The sequence below is a fragment of the Triticum urartu genome, chromosome 4A, assembly GCF_056163025.1.
Source record: "Triticum urartu cultivar PI428250 chromosome 4A, HENAU_Tu73, whole genome shotgun sequence".
Taxonomy (NCBI): domain Eukaryota; kingdom Viridiplantae; phylum Streptophyta; class Magnoliopsida; order Poales; family Poaceae; genus Triticum; species Triticum urartu.
Window position 1 is genome coordinate 123000579 of NC_141876.1, and position 14636 is coordinate 123015214.

Genomic DNA, 14636 nt, shown 5'->3' on the forward strand with positions numbered 1-14636 from the left:
TGAACGGTCATGGCTTGGCGGAGTCAAGAATGGGCGTGAAATAGGAGAACACTGCTTTAGTCGTGGTAACATGAAAGGCAGATCTAACGATCACAGAGGCAGTGAACGAAGCGAGATAATTGATCGGTTGAGCGGAAGCGTTTCTGAAGTTTGTCAGACAGAAAAAAAATCTACTAAACGGCGCACTCCAATACGATTAAAATGAATCGGTCGCTGGCTCGGAAGTTCTAATAAAAAAAAAAGGAAAAGGAATCGTTCGCTCGCGCGCAAGTTTTCAAATAAAAAAGAAAATGAAAAAGGAATCGTTCGCTCGCGCGGAGCACACAGTGCTCGGTCGCATAACTGACGGCCTCTCCGCTCACCTCTGCAAAGGCAACCTGCCCCCACAACGCCGCCGCCTGCGACGAAGACGTCGGAGCCAAGCACCTTCTCGCCGCTACCTTCCACTGCTAATCTCACCACCCCTCCTGCATCCCATTTACCGCCGCCGACGAAGCCCAAGCTCGCCGGCGCTACCTTCTGCCTTCTCGCGGATCCTGGGACGGCCGAGCCGTCGGGCTACACTGCGGCGGGCAATCAGTTGGTTTTCCTCTCCCATCGTTGGGGGGCATCCTTCCGAGGCGCAGTGGAGCAATCGACGGGAGCAATCCTCGGATTCGAATTCCTTGCAGTTGGTTTTCCTCTCCCATCGTTGGGGAGCCCTTGCGGTAATTGCTCGGATTCGAATTCCAGATCTTTTCGGAGTTTCTACGGCAACAATCCTCGCTGGATCCGGACTCCCTTCTTCTAATCGGATAAAAGGTGAGGCCTCGGCTCGACTGAATATAAAGTGCAGCCAGCCCTCGGTGTGCTTCTTCTCATCAGATTAGATACAAGCCAAGTCCAATTGGTTTGCCGCTGAAGCAACTCTTCTCCAACAAGACCTGCTTTTGCAATTGCTCTAATGGAGGTCTGTAGCGTAGCCAGGATAACGAGCTTTGCACATTTTGGCCTGAAAATTTTGCCTAAGCTCCTGGCTCTTTCTCCCGGTTCATTGGGGAAATTCAGAAAGGTCTCACCAGCGATGGAAACTGAAACTGTGTTGAGAAAACTGCCGGAGCTGCTGCAGGATGTATTGATAAAGGTCTCACCACCCATGGAAACTGAAACTGTGGTGAGAAATTTGCCGGAGCTGCCGCAGGATGTATTGATGGACATATTTTCACTCCTGGAGATACCTGACCTCATGCGTGCGGCCTCTGTCAGCTCCTCCTGGCGCTCCGCGTATACCAGCCTCTGCAGCCAGCTTAAGCTGTACAAACGGCCTCAAACGCCTTGCCTCCTCTACACCTCTGAATCTGCTGGTGAGAATGTAGCTTGTCTCTACAGCCTCGCAGAGAAGAGGGTCTACAATTTAACTCTCCCTGATCCACCCATCCGCAGCAGGTATCTTCTTGGGTCATCGCATGGTTGGCTAGTTACCGCGGATGACAAGTCTGAGCTACACCTTATCAATCCGGTCACTGGCCAACAGATTGCTCTCCCGTCAGTGGTCACCATTGGTTATGTACAACCAATATTTGACAATGCAGGCACAATTATTATGTATAAATTGCGACAGCAACTTTACGATCCGGACTTAGACCCCGAAATGGTTGGTCCCAAAATGTTCCCCCATGCTCCCGACAAGCTTCGTGACCATGTCTACATCAGGGTATTTATCTTTCCGGATCCGTCCACAGGAAGCTACATTGTGGTTCTCATCCATGGTCCAGGATGTCAGCTTTCGTTTGCAAGGGTAGGAGATTGTAAGTGGACCTTGCTGACGCCGGATTGGGACTATGATCAATGCATCTACATGGATGGTCTATTGTATGCATCCACAAGAGCCGGAAGAATGGATGCTTTTGACCTCACTGGTCCTACCGTCACGAGGAATATAATTGCAGATGAGATTGCCATTCACAGTTCTGAGTACAGGGGCGAATTCTACCTTCTTCAGGCTCCATGGGGTGATCTGCTGCAAGTTTGCAGGAAGGCTGAACTCATAGATGCGGGCTATGAGGAGCTCATAGTTAAAACTAATAAAATCTTGTTACACAAAGTCGATATGGAAGCACAAGAGCTTGTGGAAATAAATAGCTTGCATCATAACGTGTTGTTTCTGGGGCGTAACCAGTCTATATGCCTTAGTGCTGAAGAATATCCGCAACTGAAGGCAAATTGTGTCTATTTTGCAGATGATGAGCAACATAATTGGAAGTATAAGACGAATCCCCAGGACATAGGTGTTCTCAACCTTGAAGATGACAGTAGGGAGGAAATTGTGTCCCCGCTTTGGTCCAGCTGGCCAAGTCCCATATGGATAACACCCAGTCTTACAGTGATGAACCTGTCATTGTACAAATAGGTAGCTTTTTTTAATTATGTACCTTGATTATGGGATATGTCGACCAAATTTGCCACTCTTTGGTGGGCAGATGCTATGACAAAGGAAGCATGTTCCGTTTATCTCTTTTTTCCATACATTGTTTGCTGTATCTGATGAAACTATGGCCGAAAAATAAATATTAGGAATGGAAATGGTGCTCTACAACAATTCCGTTTTCTGTTCTCACATTTCTTTCCTATTCACATGCATATTTTGGCTGAATATTGTTTGTTTGATACCCCTCCCCCCCACCCCCACTATAACTGAAAGTACAATTTGCGTACTCTCAGAAAAAATAATAACTGGAAGTACAAGCCATGTAGTAACCATCCAGTAGCATGGTCTATTATTCTCTTCTGTATGATGTACTATATATTTCTGATGCTTTCATTGTTTCTGTATCATTTATTTAATTGGAATGTTCTTCATTAACTAGCCATTGAAGGTGACATCATTTTCTGATTATTACCGGTACATGTCAGTGGAATTGCTTATCCCTGTCCATGGTTCAAGATAACTGAAGATTTTATTTGAATGGTATAAGTAAATTACACTCTTGCTCCTGGCCTACTTGATACGGTTCTTCATGCTTTGGCAAGCATTTCGGCTGAGTTACTTTGAAAAAGAGGAAGATTGCCACTCGAAACAGTTTAGAATCTTTAATTTAGACCGAACGGTACTGTGGTCGGCATGTTTGTCGGCATACCCATGGAAACATCACGGTTTCCTTATGAGGTGAAGACGTGTGCCTCTGGTATGTACCCCCTCCCGAACAACCTGAACTCCACAGCTTCTTATGTAGGTATGATTACCAGTGCTAATTCACTACTCCCTCCGTCCAAATTACTCGTCGTTGTTTTAGTTCAAATTTGAACTAAAATAACGATGGGTAATTTGGAACGGAGGGAGTATTTATTTAGCTGGTTTATTTTTGTTATCCTTGTATATAATGCAATTTTATGCTCCCTGTAAGGCATGTGCATGTCTTGGTTAAAAATAAAAATAGAAGAATGCATGTCGGCAAAATTGCAGCATAGAACATGAGCATAAACACTTGCGGAACTGGTGGCATAATCCAAATGTTTTCCCTTCAAATTAGCCTAGAAACTAATTATATGCAATTCTTAGTATTACCTTCACAATTTTATTGATCCACTCAGTGTATAATAGAAAGCTCCAGATTTCAGAGGTATCTTAATGGTGGAGAAGAATCTGTTAATCGGTGAGAGGGCATTACAGAACCCTGAAGCGACAGTCATCAAGCCATCTCATGCTCAATGGGGATCCAATATTCCACTACAATTTCAAGTTGGCGTAGTCTTCCAAAAAAATAGGGAAAAAACTGTTGGCACCAGATTCCAAGGCGCTTAGCCAGCTATGAATCTGATCTCACGTTGAGGTTGAACAAGGGGCTACGACAGTCAAACATCAATCCATGCCTCACAGTGTAGGTAATCTATATCTTAAAATTGAAATCTACAGGGATCAGAACTAATGATCTGAATGATCATTTCTCGTGAATGATGGTTTGGTTCGACCTGACTTTTGTATGGGACATCTGAATATCATAATGTAGGGTAGTGAAAAAGTACCCGTGCTTATAAAACAACGTGGTTGCTTTGACGTGGGTTTACACAATTCATATCTTCTGCGATCTTGGTAAACAGCCTCCTTATACTTGGACTAACAAGAGGTTTTCAGCACTTACAAAAGATTGGATAGATGTCTAGTAAATATTGAATGGTGTGCTGTTCATCGAAATACTACACTCTATAATAGTAGAATTTTTTTTATCGATTCCCACTTACACACGCCATGGGGCATTGTGCAGGTTCAAGCCACGTATGCGCAGAATTTGCTCTACCAAGAATGCTTATGCCTTGGTGATACAGGTGTATGAAAGATGTTCAATAATACAGAGACACGCATACCGACCATCAGCAGTAACAACCTCTTAGATCTTGATGATGCTGTTGGGGAAAACAAGCGAATACACTGGCATGGTGTGTCTATACCACTACCAGAAATGGCGTCTCTTTTCTAACTGCAAGCGTAGGCAAGCTGTTGCTTGTGCCAAATGCTGTTCAATCCAAGGCTGGCAAGATGAGGGATTTTATTTGAAGACTGATGTTTTTTAGTTCTTATGATAGGTCAAGTCTAGTTGAGAGACATTATGTAAGGGCCAGATCATTCTGGCTTGTTCTGAATTTACATTCGGACCCTGCATCTGTATTTTGTTTGTCTTGAAAACAGACCCAAATACAATGAGGTTTTAACTAATGCAGATTTTCATCAGTACATTTTCATCGCAGAGGGTAGCATATGGTCCAAAAACACACAAACCAGGAAACCATCACAAAGACAATGTGCTATTTCTATTTCTGTTTGTATACCAGCAGCCACTCATTTTTTCCTGTTCTGCAGCTGCTGCATAATATCATTTGTAGGATTTGCCACACTATTGTTCGTATTCTGAATGTAAAGGATTCAATAGAAGTGGAAACATCAGTACTAAATTCTACTGTATAAACAGTCTTCGTTAGAATCTAAGACACCAAAGCCTTTCCATCCATCACAAAAGACCATTCACAAGATTTTTGTACAAAATTCTCCAATGAGCACACTAGACCCTAGTGCACACATCTCATGTGAAAGAAACAGAGTAAAAACTAATGCTAGCACTCGCTGCAGAAGTCTCTTGTGAAACAAAGTAAAAACTAATGCTAATCACTTGCTACAGAAGCACCAAACAGTGGGCTCATTTGCTCAAACTATGGAGCTAGATGTTCCTCGGCTATAACAAGGAAACCCTTCTTCTTGCAACTTTCAATCCCAACTCCCTTGTGCGACCTGCTGATATGATGAACAATCTGAAAGGAAAATCAATGGCATTTAGTCTTAAAATTTATTATGAGAGTGTTCGCAATATTTGTACAAAATTCTCAAAAGAGATTCCTGCGAATTCTAAAGGCTATAACAAGGGCAGCCTTCATGCTAACCAGAGCATAATCTTCATGAAGTGCAGAGTATATACCATTTTACTTGCGCATGTTATGACAATAGTACCGGTGCTTCCCTAGCTGGCTCTTGTCCTTGGCAATCACATAGCAACCCGGCTTCTTGCAGTGTTCCACTCCCGCTTTGTGACGATTTCCGATATGGTGATCCTTCTGAAAAGAAAGAAACAAACAAAAAAAAGATTAGTCCCTAAATTTAGTTTACCACACTCAGTTAGGAAGTCGAGAGAAAAGCGCTACCTCATGGTCAGTACAGCCATATTCAGAGTTCTGGTTTTCAAAGAAGCAGATCATGCATTAGGTCATTTGATTCTTCTCGAGGCTGCTAATGTTCTTATCCCAGAAGCTCCTGTGAGCGTCCCTCTCGATCTACAACAGTCAAACAGTTTTCAGAATCAGCCAGTCAATTTCATGCCTATGAGCAACAAAAATGCAGCAAACTAGTAAAACATAATGGGCAATTGGTCTTTGGAAAGGCTCAAACAAAAGGATGATCTGCAGTCACGTGACATACCATTGGAAATTTCTACATCGTCACAATATGATCAAACACTAAGGAAAGATTCACATTCTTCACCAAAACAGCTATCTGATAAATCCCCATCTTCAAATGACCAAAGGTTTTCAGGTAGGCTTAGTGGTGGCTGTAGTCTTGATAACAAAGGGGAAAAGAGCAACCTGACTAGATATAGAGACCGGGGTGGTGATTTATCCTTAGAACGGCCACTTCATCAAGATCGAACACTAACTAAAATTCCATACAAAGAATCAACACCCTCTGCATCATCCATAAGCAGAGGTGGGAATTTTTCAGACACCTCTTCAGTAGAAACTAAAACATGGCAATCGATTGGGGTGTAAATTGTAATGTGACAGTAAACTATTCTACCATTATAGTGACAGAAAACATCAGTTTTTTTCAGAGATGTAAACCTGCCTAAACGCTGATGATCGGTCAAAACACGATGATGAACAGAAAGTAACGCTGATGATCCTCATTTTGCCAATTCAGACAGGAGCAGAAAGGAACAGGAAAACTGAACTCGTAACAAAAGGAACGAGCAAGCGCATGATCGATCGTACCTCATACTCATCCTTGTTCTTGTCCGCCTCCTTCCTCCTCTGGGCCTCCTCCCGCCTCCTTTGCCTGTCATCCTCCTCCATCCTGGCCTCCTCCTTCCTCCGCGCGTCGTCCTCCCGCTGCCGTCTCTTCGTCTCCTCCTTCTTCTTCTCATTGGCCTTTTTGATGGCCTCGGCAAGCTTCTCCTCCTCCTTCTTCTTGGCCTATGCCTTCTTCCTCCTGGCATCCTCCACCTCCTTGGCCGCCGCCTCCTCCTCCTTCCTTTTCTTGGCCTCCTCCTCTTGCCTCTTCTTCTCGGCCTCCGCCTCCGCCTCCGCCTTGGCCTTCGCCTCGGCCTCCGCCTTGGCCTTATTCCTGGCCTCCCTCTCCATCCTCCTCCGGCGATCCTCATCGTCCTGGCCATCCGTCGTTGATTGCTTCTTGTTCTTGTTCTTGGTCTCATTGCGCTCCTCCTCGTCTTGGCCCACCGGTAAGCGGCATGCGCGCCACACTAGCATCATGAGCGAGCTGAGAGATAAGCCCAATGAAGAGGCCACCGAGCGCAAGATCCTGATCCAGCTCCCCGGCGTCGGCGGTGGGCGTGGCACCGGCTCCGGAGGCGGTGGCCGCTGGCCAATTTGCTCCATCGCAGAGGATGCGGGCTTGCGGAGGGAGCACGATGTGGTTTGGGGTGGAGGGGGAGGAGGGTGCGGTGCAGTGGATGGCTTCCGGTGGGGGGAGTCGCAGTGCGGCGCGGTGGCGTTGGGAGTTGGGACGGAGGTGGGAGGAGGAAGAAGGTTTCGAGCGACGAGTACGCGGGGAGGGCGGGGACGAACTGAATTTAACGGCCACCTCCTCGTCTCTATGGCCTTTTTTTCCCTCTCTCTCGCTCTGGTTGGGCACGCACGAGGAGCCCTTTTTTCTCTTGGGCCGGGCTAAGAGAGCCCAACCATTTTCTTCTCTTCTATCTTTTTTTTAATTCCTGTCCGGTTGCCTCTCCGAGCTCCGGCGGCCGGCGACCGTGGAGTGCTCCCAAACCACCGCGTGCCAATAGGGCAACCGACCGGCACGTTTCGGTTCCAACCGAACCGACCGAGCCGTAACCCCTAAGTGGCTCGAGGTCTGCTCACTGGCTTATCGCATCACATCCTCACTCCTCGGCTCTCAACCACCACCACCGGCGGTGGAGCATAACCTCAAGGACGCGGCGCTGGCTCTTATCCGTCTCCTCGCTGCCAGGGACGTCCATGACCTCCTCCCCCTCATACCCACTGACCCCTCCCAACTCCAATGGCAGCATGTCTGCCAGCTGCTCGACAAAATGAAACGCCCGACCAACTGACCAGCATCCATGCCCAATCTACTCCATGGTACGTGTCTCGGATCCCATCTTTCCATTCTTCAGTTTGCAATCGTGTGTCACTGAATGTGTGTTGTTTATTTTTAAAAGTTATCGGAAATGTGATGTTCATCACGGGGATACTTATTCAAGAGTGCATGTGTTTTAAATCATGCGGTCATTTTGATGACCAATCCAAGACTCATTTCAAGGTCCGTGGATGGGATGCTATCCAGTGAATGTAAGATTTCTGCCTATGAGAGTACTGGTACTGAGGAAGGCAGATGCTGGACCTCTCAGCGGGGAGCAAAGTTTTATGAGGACGACCCTTTTGCACCAGTTGAAATCTTCTAATGTAGATGGTTAGTATCATTCTCCAGCATGTTATCTGAACATTGTGTACTTCCCAGATTATACTAGAATGATTAGCTTGAATAGCTGAAGTAACTAGTGGTACACTATATGTGACCATCTGGCAGCATGACTTTTATTGGTTGCTGGTTGCATATTGCCTGTCATCATGATTGATCATGAGTCACGGCCATCTAGCAGTGCATTTTACTCTCCCGGTGTTTGAAATTTGAAGCCCTATGTGCACCTATGGAAACTAGGTTTATTGATTTAGCATGAATTTTGGGGATGTTATATCTTTCAAGTTTCAACTGCATGACCACTAAACATAGTCGACCAGCTGTGAGGCTTGACATCCAGAATACTACTGGTCACATGTTTCTCAATTTTAATTTTGCACATATCTACTATACATTTCATTGATTGATTGCTTTGCTTCTTGTATGTTCATATTTTCTGCGGATATACTATTTTTTTCATAGTGTTCAAGCACCCTGTTATATCTAGTTATGCACCTTGTGGCTGCTCTGCCAGGTTGCTTTATGTTTTTATTTTGAGAAAAAGTCATGCTTCATGTTCTATCTACTAATATAAGATCCCACACCATTGTTTATTTAAGACTTCCACAAGTTAACTTCTAGTGAGGCTGTTAGCGTACTATGGCATTTCAGTCCACTACAATAGCTGAATAATTTACCTTACTAAGCGAACCCACTAAGTCATCATATGTACTTTTACATAATGTGGTTCTGAAAATTGGGTAGTTCTCATATTCTAGTAGAATGATTAGCTTGAATTGTTATGGTAACTAGTAGTGCTGTACAACATGACCATATGGCAGCATGTTTTATTGCTTGCTGGTTGCGTAATGCCTGTCATCATGATTTGTCATGACCATCTAGCAGTGTATTTCACTCTGTGGTTTTCCCGAGATCTTCGATTGAGTAGCGTAGTTAAATTCACCGTAGGAGACAAGACCAATAGGGTTGATTGATTGCACTCTCCCTCTCCCTCCCGCGCTGCCCCCGTGCGGCGGCGGGGAGGGAACCCTAGGCGGCCGCCGCCAAGCTCCCCACCCTCCCTCCTCCTCTCCCGCCGCTGCCAAAGGGTCTGGTCGGGCAAAGCTCGTCTGGGCCGGCAGCGGCGGGGCCCTCTCGATCCCTCGTAGGTAGAGGTGTGGCATGGGCGCCGCGACACAACGCCGCGCGGGGGCGCTGGAGGCCGCTGGCGTGGTGGCGGCGTGGACGGTGGAGGATCGTGCAGGGTGAGCTTTGACGGCGTGGATCTGGCGCGTGAGGGGCTTATGCGATGAGGGATGTGGGCGGCGCGGCCTGGCGCTTCCTGGGCGTCGGACGATGGCTGTTGGCAGCAAGGTAGCCGACGGCTCTTCTCACGGGCGGGCGGAGGCAGGTCAGTGGGTGGACGGTGGACACCTTGGCCTCGGGCGGTGGTGGCGGGACGATGCGTGGAGAGCCGAGGGGGCACGGGGCTGGCACCGTGGATGCGGCTGCTCAGCGGCCGGACTGTCGGCTGCCTTGGCGGCTGTAGGATCGAAAGTATGTCTAGAGGGGGGGGGGTGATTAGACTACTTGACCAAATAAAAACTTAACCTTTTCCCAATTTTAGTTCTTGGCAGATTTTAGCTATTTTAGGATAAGTCAAGCAATCATCACACAATTCAAGCAAGCATGCAAAGAGTATATTGGCAGCGGAAAGTAAAGCATGCAACTTGCAGGAATATAAAGGGAAGGGTTTGGAGAATTCAAACGCTATTGGAGACACGGATGTTTTTCCGTGGTTCGGATAGGTGGTGCTATCCTACATCCACGTTGATGGAGACTTCAACCCACGAAGGGTAACGGTTACGCGAGTCCACACAGGGCTCCACCCAAGGGCAACGGTTGCGCGAGTCCACGAAGGGCTCCACCCACGAAGGGTCCACGAAGAAGCAACCACCCACAAAGGGTCCACGAAGAAGCAACCTTGTCTATCCCACCATGGCCATCGCCCAAGAAGGACTTGCCTCACTAGCGGTAGATCTTCACGAAGTAGGCGATCTCCTTGCCCTTACAAACTCCTTGGTTCAACTCCACAATCTTGTCGGAGGCTCCCAAGTGACACCTAGCCAATCTAGGAGACACCACTCTCCAAGAAGTAACAAATGGTGTGTAGGTAATGAACTCCTTGCTCTTGTGCTTCAAATGATAGTCTCCCCAACATTCAAATCTCTCTCATAGGATTTGGATTTGGTGGAAAGAAGATTTGAGTGGAAAGCAACTTGGGAAGGCTAGAGATCAAGATTCATATGGTACGAATGGAATGTCTTGATCTCAACACATGAGTAGGTGGTTTTCTCTCAGAACATATGAGTAGGAATGGTGTGTGTGTTCTGATGGCTCTCTCATCGAATGAGAAGGAGGTGGAGGGGTATATATAGCCTCCACACAAAATTCAACCGTTACACAGTTTTCCAATCTCGGTGGGACCGAATAAATAAACTCGGTCTGACCGAAGTAGTAAACCTAGTGACCGTTAGGAATTTCGGCGGGACTGACATGCAACTCGGTAGGACCGATTCGGTTAGGGTCTGGGCATGACGTAATCTCGGTGAGACCGATTACACAAACTCGGTGAGACCGAGTTTGGTAATTAGCTAACCAGAGAGTTGGTCAGGCAAACTCGGTGGGACCGATTTGCTCTTTCGGTGAGACCGAGTGGAACTCGGTGAGACCGAAAAGTTACAAAGGGGAAACACTGAGTTTACATTGCAATCTCGGTGGGACCGATTTGCTCTTTCGGTGGGACTGAAAAGTTACGAAAGGGAAACAGAGAGTTTGCAACCCCATCTCGGTGGGACCGAGATCCTTATCGGTAGAACCGAATTGCTAGGGTTTGGCAGTGGCTAATGACAATTGAAACTCGGTGGCGCCGGATAGGAAGAATCGATAGGACCGAGTTTGGCTTAGAGTTTAGGTCATGTGTGGATATGGGAAAGTAGTTGAGGGTTTTGGAGCATATCACTAAGCACATGAAGCAAGAGGCTCATTAAGCAACACCTCATCCCTCCTTGATAGTATTGGCTTTTCCTAAAGACTCAATGTGATCTTGGATCACTAAAATATAAAATGAAGAGTCTTGAGCTTTTGAGCTCGAGCCAATCCATTGTCCTTAGCATTTTGAGGGTTCCACTTTCACATCCATGTCATGCCAATCATTGAGCTTTCCTGAAATAATCATCTTGGAATAGCATTAGCTCAATGAGCTATATGTTGTTATGAATTACCAAAACCACCTAGGGATAGTTGCACTTTCAATCTCCCCCTTTTTGGTAATTGATGACAACATATAGATCAAAGCTTCGACAAATGATAATAAGCATGAAGTGTATCGTTGCTTTGAGAAGTATGTGATAAGTAAGAGCTCCCCCTAAATTTGTGCATATTTAAAATTTGCTTTGGACTGCAAATGCACAAAGAGTTAGAGTCATGGGTTACTCTTCCATGTCACATACATCTTGGTGGAGCGCTCAAAATGATAAAAATGAAATACATGCACTCATCACCAAGAATAGTGAATGATCACAAGCGATAGATAGAATGATAATATTTAAGCAAGCATTAAGCAAACATTAAGTGTAGCTTATGATCAAACACATGATCATCGATGTCTCACAAATAATGACATAGTATCAAGCACTCAAAAGCAGAAAAGGTTCGAAAAACCACCAAATAAAGCAAGAGAGAAAAGCAACACTCTCTCTCTCGAAGCCTATGATCTATACATCTTCTCCCCCTTTGGCAACAAGTTACCAAAAAGTTCCTAGAAAATGCATAGTGCTAAGTCGTCGCTCAGGCTTGATCTTCAGGTGGTGGTGGAGTCCGGATCACTCCAAGGATGAAGGCTTCTGTAGATGTTGAAGTAGTCGCTGGAGTTGGAGCTGAGGTAGACGCTGGAGCTGAGGCTGTAGCTGGTGCTGAAGTAGTGGCTCTGGTGTCAGCAACTGGCAGTGCAGACGACCTCGGACCTCGTGGCACCCTCGCAAACGCATGAGTCGTGGTCCTGCCTCTCCTCTCATTCATGTCCTCCTGTAGCTGCTCCACTGCAGACTGAACTTCTGTTACCTTGATGTCCAAGTCATAGAACCTCTGTTCCATGATCCTCTCTAAACTCGCCTAGTTCTGAGTCAGGGTGGCTAGACTCTGCTCAATCCGCAGGATGGACGCAATCAAGTAACCAAGCTGCTCTTGTTTGGTCTTCAAGAAGTATTCAGATGCCTATGCTTGAGTAGGCATCCTGGCAGCTTTCTCCTTCCTCGCCTTCTCCTTCTTTGCATATGCTTGTGCAGACGATGGCTCATTCTCTGTCATCACAACTTCATTGTTCTCAAAATCTGGACGGATGGGCAGGTGTTCCTTATCCAACAAATATACGCCCGTGCCCATCTTGGAGTTGATGAGCTCCTGAATCTGAGGGGCATATCCACAGCTCCTCTTCTGATCTGCCGCAGTCCTTTTGATTGTTTCAACTATGAGGCTCATGACTTTGAATTTTTGAGGCACGTCAAAAACATGAAGCAAGTTGATCGCGTGGCCTCTGATCATCTTGTGATCTCCAGACTTGGGTAGTAAGGTGTGCCTTAGTATCCAATTGATCGTAGGCAATCCTGAGAGCAGATAGTGCACTGAGCCAAACTTGAATGTGTCAAGAGCTTCATTTGGGATCTCCTTGTACATATTTGACATTGAGTTGTGGTCCATCTTCTTCTTGGCATAGATATCCAAGTCCTCATCTTGCTCTTCTGGGGCATTGATGATCTGTGCCCACTCAGCCACTGTAGATTGGTACCTTGTACCCTCAGACATCCATGTAATCCTCCCATCTGGATAAAAGTGAGCTGTGGAGTAGAACTGCATGATGAGTTCCTCGTTCCACTTTGTGAGCTTCTGCCCAACAAAGTCCTCTACTCCACATGCTCTGAAGCTGTCCTGAACTCCTGGGTAGTGCTCTTCATTGTCCTTGATATAGGTCCAGTCGACCCATCTCATGTCACAAACGATTGGCTTCTTGTCAAGCAAAACAGTCTCATAGAAATCTTGCTGCTCCTTGGTATGAAATCTGTAATCCACGGCAGTCCTTCTCCTAGAAGCGTATGGATCTGCTTCTCTCCATTTCCTGAGCCCTGAGTCTCTCCTGAGCTTCATATCCTCAGCCACAGGATGAGCATCATTGTGGTCTGGGATCTTGGGCTTGAGCTTCCTAAGGACACTCTCTTCCTCTTCTTCGATAGCTTCAGGCACTGGGGCCTTGTTCTTTTCTGCAGCTGGGATGCTTCGTGTGTTTCTCTTTTGTGCACTCTTAGGCTTAGATGCAGCCTTAGGTGCTTCCTTGGGCTTGGATGCAGCTGTTCCTGACCTTATAGCATCTCCCATGAGTTTGGCTGCCTTGGGCGCTGGTGCAGCTGCCTCTTCTTCCTCATCCTCTTCTACCATGATGGAGGCTTTGCCAAGTACCCTAGCCACAGTCTTTTTCACTCTCTCTTTCCTTTTCTTGCCCTCAGCTGCAACGGGCTCAATGGGAGCAGGCTTCTCAGTTGATGCTCTAGCCTTTGACATGGGCTGCCTGCCTGCTGGCCTCTTGATTTTCAGGCCTGGCTTTGAGCCTTGAGCTGGCTCAACCCTCTTGGAAGTGGCCTCTTCCTCTGCCACATAGTCTTCATCCTCAGAATCAGACATTCTCTTCTTCCTTTGGCGTGTGGCAGCCTTAGGCAGATTGCTGGGGGTGCTCCTGCTGCCATCATCAGAAGAACTTGAGGGGCTAGTGCCCTCACTCATCACAACTTGCTGCTCAGACACATTCTGGCTGTCACTTTGATCAGACATGTTGCAAACTGACTGCTGACCCTGTGAATAGATTATGGATAAGATAGAGTGGATGAGCATCACAAAAAGCAGAGATTTTTGCAAAAGATTAATTCAAAAACTTAGTTTTAGTTTTCCACAGAAAGCATCTCGGATCTACCGATTTTCAAACTCGGTGACACCGAAGCAGTTTTGGCACCAGAACTGGTGAACTCGGTCAGACCGAATCACAGTTCGGTGGCACCGAGACTGCTAGGGTTTCACAGAATTCCAAAATCGGTCGCACCGATAAGTTATTCTCGGTCAGACCGAGTTTTACTTGTGCAATGGCAAAAGCCAGATCGGTGGGACCGAGTTTTTCAACTCGGTGGGTCCGAGATGGTTTCGGCGGAAACCTAACCCTAAAATTTTCGAATTAAACCTAATCTACGAGTTCATTGACTGGATAGGAGTGTTTCAATCGTGGCAAGAATCATGATGATCACAATGTGCTAGGAATCAGATTGAGGAATAGCACAGAGATCAAGTCCATACCCTAGTTCGGCGGGGACTCGCTACGGCGGCAACGGCGGGGCAGAATTCCGTTGACGGCGGCGGAGAC

At 46.6% G+C, this 14636-nt stretch overlaps 1 non-coding gene and 1 pseudogene across 1 annotated transcript; one reads left to right on the forward strand and one right to left on the reverse strand.

The window, feature by feature from the left end:
• The first annotated feature begins 319 nt into the window (after positions 1-319).
• On the forward strand, positions 320-4705 carry LOC125551074 (F-box protein KIB4). Its single transcript, XR_015600491.1, has 2 exons — positions 320-3857; positions 4242-4705. It is a non-coding gene; the product is annotated as an F-box protein KIB4 (transcript).
• Positions 4706-5724: 1019 nt separating this feature from the next.
• On the reverse strand, positions 5725-7134 carry LOC147975065 (uncharacterized; annotated as a pseudogene).
• Positions 7135-14636: the final 7502 nt, after the last annotated feature.